We start from the raw sequence: 6,000 nt of genomic DNA, 5'->3' as shown, positions 1-6,000 counted from the left end.
ATTTGGAGGAAACTGAGGCCGTCAACTTAGGGGATTCCGAAGCGGTCAAGGAAATGCACATAAGCATTCAACTATCACCATCGAAGAAGGAAGAATCTGTCATATTCCTAAAGGAGTATGAAGAAATCTTTGCATGGTCATACGACGATATGACTGGTTTAAGCACATCCATAGTAGCGCACAAGCTACCCACCAATCCTATGTGTCCACCAGTAAAGCAGAAGCTCAGAAAGTTCAAGCCAGATGTGAGCTTGAAAGTAAAAGAAGAGGTCACCAAGAAAATCAAAGCCAAGGTTCTCCGATTGGTCGAATACCCGACTTGGTTAGCTAACATTGTACCCGTTCCCAAGAAAGATGGGAAGGTTAGAGTATGTGTCATTTACCGAGACCTAAACAGGGGAAGTCCTAAAGATGATTTCCCGTTGCCCAACATACACATACTGATTGACAACTGTGCCAAGCATGAGCTCTAATCCTTTGTGAACTGCTTCGCAGGATACCATCGGATCTGGATGGATTAAGAGGATGCCGAAAAGATAGCCTTTATCACACCATGGGGAATATAGTGCTACAAAATGATGCCATGTGGTTTGAAGAATGCTGGAGCTACCTACGTGAGAGCCATGACGACCATCTTCCACGACATGATACATAAGGAAATAGAGGTGTACATGGCTGACGTCATCATCAAATCTAAAAGGAGTTTAGATCACATAGCAGACCTGAAGAAATTATTCGACCAGCTTCACAAATACAATTTGAAATTGAATCCTACAAAATGTGCCATCGGAGTCCCTGCTAGAAAGTAGTTAGGATTCATCGTCAGTTGCTGAGGTATTGAGTTAGACCCATCAAAAATCAAAGCTATCCAGGACTTGCCACCGCCAAAGAACAAGAAAGATGTGATAAGTTTTCTAGGGCACCTCAATTACATCAGCCGCTTCATAGCACAATCAACCGTGATATGTGAACCAATCTTCAGAATGCTAAGGAAAGATGCTGGAACAAGTTGGACTAAAGAATGCAAGAAGGCCTTTGACAAAATCAAGGAGTATTTATCTAACCTGCCTGTGCTGGGTCCGCCAGAACCAGGAAGACCTTTGCTGCTTTATTTGTCCGTGTTAGATGGGGCATTCGGTTGCATTCTGGGATAAAATGATGAAACTGGAAGGAAGGAACACGTGATATATTATCAGAGCAAGAAATTCACACCTTATGAAGCCCGGTACTCTTTGTTGGAACGCACTTGCTGTGCTTGACATGGATAGCTCAAAAGTTGAGACATTATTTCTATGCATACACTACATATCTCATATCAAGGATGGATCCGCTGAAATACATCTTTTAGAAACCCATGCCTACGGGTAAGTTAGTGAAGTGTCAAATATTACTGAATGAGTTCGACACCGTCTATGTAACTCAGAAGGAAATCAACGGCAAGCATTGGCGGATCACTTGGCAGAAAATCTTGTAGATGGAGAATGCGAACCATTGAAAATGTATTTTCCGACAAGGAGGTGTTGTTTGTGGAAGAAGACATCATCGAGGCATATGATGGTTGGAGGATATTCTTCGATTGAGTAGAAAACTTTGAGGGAGTAGGTATCAGAGTTGTCTTAGTATCAGATACCAGTCAACACTATCCGGTATCGGCAAAACTCAAGTTTTCATGCACCAACAATATGGCAGAATATAAGGCCTGCATCCTTGGACTCAGATTGGCCGTTGACATGAACGTTCAGAAGCTACTGGTAATCGGAGATTCAGATCTATTGGTACACCAGGTTCTGGGAGAATAGGCTACGAAGAACACCAAAATATTACCATATTTGCACTGTGTACAAGAGCTAATCAAGAGGTTCACGAAGATAGAGTTCAAACTTGTTCCAAGTATTCAGAATGAGTTTGGAGACGCATTAGCCACTTTGTCTTCCATGATACAACACCCAGACAAGAATTTCATTGACCCTATCCCAATAGGAATTCGTAAGCAGCCAACTTATTGTGCTCATGTTGAAGAAGAGATTGACGGAAATTTGCGGTTCCACGACATCAAGAAGTACTTGGAAAAGGGAGAATACCCAGAGACTGCTACCTATACTCAGAAGCGCACGCTTCGCAGAATAACCAGTCACTTCTTTCAAAGTGAAGGAATTCGTTATAGAAGGACTCATGACTTGGGATTATTGCGATGTGTCGATGCCAAGGAGGCATCCCAATTGCTCGAGAACATATATGCCGGAACTTATAGACCCCACATGAATGTTTTTTTGGGCCAAGAAGATATTAAGAGCAGGGTATTTCTGGATGACTATGGAAACAGACTGCATCAAGTATGTTCAAAGGTGTCACCAATGCCAAATACATGCCAACATGATACGGGTACCGCCAACAACTTAATGCAACAAGTTCGCCCTGGCCTTTCTCCGCTTCGGTATGGATGTCATCGGACCAATCAAACCCGCTGCTTCGAACGGACATAGGTTCATTCTAGTAGCCATAGACTACTTCACGAAATGGGTTGAAGCCGCATCCTATAAAGTTATAACTAAGAAGGTTGTAGCAAATTTTGTTCGGGACGGCATCTTTGTCGATTTATAGTACCAGAGTCAATTATTACTGACAATGCCGCTAATCTCAACAACGATTTGATGAAAGCTATGTGTGAAACATTCAAGATCAAGCATCGGAACTCTACAACATACATGCCGCAAATGAATGGAGCCGTAGAAGCTGCCAGCAAGAACATCAAGAAGATATTGAGGAAAATGGAGGACAATTACAAAAAATGGCACGAGAAGCTACCATTTACTTTACTAGGGTATCGTACCACAGTTCGTACATCAACTGGGGTAACTCTCTATCTACTGGTTTATGGTACTAAAGTCGTTATTCCCACCGAAGTGGAAATCCCTGCCTTAAGAATCATACAAGAAGCTGAGCTCAGCGATGTAGAATGGATACGAAGCCGGTATGAACAACTAGCTCCTATTGATGGGAAAAGAATGAACACGGTATGTCACGGTCAACTCTACAATAACAGAATGGCAAGAGCTTTCAACAAAAAGGTCAGGTCAAGGCAATTCACACTGGGCAATTGGTGTTGAAACAAATCTTCCCACATCAGGATGAAGCAAAGGGAGAATTTAACCCAACTAGCAGGGCCCTTACATGGTTCATTGGGTGTCAATAGGAGGAGCACTTATACTTGCAGAAATGGATGGAGAGATTTGGCCAAAACCTATCAATTCGGACGCAGTCAAGAGATACTATGCTCAAGATTATGTGGGCAGTTTCTATTTGATGTAACTAAACTATGCTTTACTTGATTCCCATTTAAGAGGGGATATGTAGGCAGCCATGTGGGTTCGGTCACATCATAATAAAATCTTCATTTTCCCTATGGTCAGAAATTCGGGCAAGATCTCAAGTTTGCCCGATCTCATCACATTGGAACTACCAAGGAATGTGTTTCCAGAAGTATGCATTTAAACTAAGGCAGAATTTTGAGGAGGACCCTCAAAATTCCAAAGCAAGGAGGTTGCAACATCTTAAAATGCGTCACAGTCACTAGTTCATCAAAACTATTTAATCTCGTGCATTATCACATATTTCAAATAACTACATTTATACGAAAAATTTGTCGAATGCATGTATGTTTTCAAAAATTTTGTTTCTATGACAGCCAGATGTTACCCAGGTTGACTCGAGCAGGACCTCAAGACAAGAATAAAGGGAGAAACAAGGAATCAAGAACACGAACCAACCGTCCCCTGCAAAACTCATGATTTTTCTTTGAGTGCAAGCACAATGCACATAACAGGAACGTCCGCAAATAAATACACATAAGGTTAAGCACTGACTTCCTTTACATGAGATTAAACATTGTCTCTATTTCTTGCATGAGGCTAAGCACTGCTTCCATTAGTGCATAATGCTAAGCAATGCCTTTCCGACATGAGACTAAGCATTGTCTCTACTCCTTGCATAGGGCTAAACACTGCCCTCACCATTGTATAAGGCTAAACATTGCCTCTCCTTGCATAAGACTAAGCACTGTCTCTACTCCCTACCTGAGGCTAAGCACTGCCTCCGTTATTGCATATGGCTAAGCATTGCCTTCATTTGCATGAGCGTAAACACTATCTCCGCTACACTGCATAAGACTAAGAACCGTCTCCCTTCTTCGCATAGGGTTAAACACTGCTCTCATCTCATGCAAGACCAAGCCTTGTCTTGTCTTGTCCTCGCAAATGACTAAGCATCATATGTTTCCCTTATCAAGCGATCGAAATTACCACATACTTGCATTTCATGGGCTGAAACATCGCCATATTGTCCAAAGGAATCATAGTCCAATGGCACCATCCTAATAGCCTGAAGACACCATGCCATGGCTCGAGGATCTCTCGAAATTGCATATCACTATTCAAAGGCGTCATACTCAAAAGGCATCATCCTCATAGCCCAAAGACACCATTCCATGGACGGCGAATCCCTTACCATACTCTTAGTGACCCATGATGTCATGGTCTAAGGACATCATCCTCATTGTCCGAAGACAACTTTCATGGTCCAAAGGGAATTTGCATCATGTTTAAATTTTTGCAATAATCCATATATATATTTGCATGCACCGTGTTTTGAGTTTTGCAGGTAACTAGGGAGGAAGTTGTTCTACAAACAGGAGCAATTCTCACTTCGATTTCCATTCACAATGTTCACATCCCTTAATCACCTCAAAAGTAACCAATGATTAGCAATTGATTACCTTTTCTATAACCATTCGAATATCTACCTCGTACATCGGTAACGTTCATTTCGCATTCATGACTCCGCAATTATCCGTTACTTACAACGCTATCCTACCCAAAAAGAACCTTTTTGAAACATACAACCACTCTTATAACAACTCTATCAGTTTCGTTCGCCATTGGATCCAGAACTACACACGGCCTGATTCTCGTAACACCAGGGATATGTAGGCAACTCAAGAACCAGGGTTCGACCCCAATTTTTCAAATCAGATCATTCACCACTCAATTCGGACAAAATTGGTCATCATTTTTTTTACCCGACAACTTTTTCATCATTCCCGAGTAAAGAGGGACAGCTGTTGATACCCAATTTTGCCCTCATATTTTTTAAATAAGTATATATACTTTCAAAATGTCCTTTTTATATCATTATTTAATTTACAAGAATTATACAAGTATTTTCTATAATATTCCGCAATATTTAGAGCTTTAAAATTGATTTCTTTGCATTTAAATTAATTGATTATTTACTAATTATCCTTTCAAATTATTTTGTGATGATTAATCATCCAAAATTATTATTTTGCATCCACATATATGTTTTATAATATTTTACTTTATTTTCATATAATTATATTTGCATCTTTAGCTATTTACATAATTTTTACAGTAATAGCCTATATTCTATACATAATTATATTTATTACATTACTTATGCTAAAATAGTATTATTTTTTTTTAATATTTTTTTATAATGTTAAGCTATTATTTGCAAATATTTTCATGCATAAGTAATATTTTTATTATTTATTAATTACTTTTTGTAAAATGTTTTCAACAATTCATATATTTTATTTATAGCCCAATATAAGGTCTAATTTCGGACCAAATTACAGGCCCAAATACCCAGCCCGTTTCTTTGATCCCACAGCAGCCCAACCAAATGACTCATTACCTTTGACCCGCCCAGTTTCCTATTTAATCCTGGTGGTTGATCTCAAATGATCAACGGCTCATAATAGATCCCACATCTTCCTTATATCCCCATAACCCAAACCCTAGACTCCATTTTTTATCATTTCCGCCAACTCCAAACACTCCCCTTCATCTCTCAACCTAAACCCTAGCGACCAAAATTGTCTCACCTTTTCTCTGCATATTGCCTTCGAACCAGAGGTTTTCTTGCCTTTTCTGAACGCCTACCACTCTGATATGGTAATATTGAGTATTATATCTCGTGTAA

Source organism: Nicotiana attenuata, unplaced genomic scaffold (assembly GCF_001879085.1).
Source record: "Nicotiana attenuata strain UT unplaced genomic scaffold, NIATTr2, whole genome shotgun sequence".
NCBI lineage: Eukaryota > Viridiplantae > Streptophyta > Magnoliopsida > Solanales > Solanaceae > Nicotiana > Nicotiana attenuata.
This window is presented reverse-complemented; position numbering follows the sequence as displayed.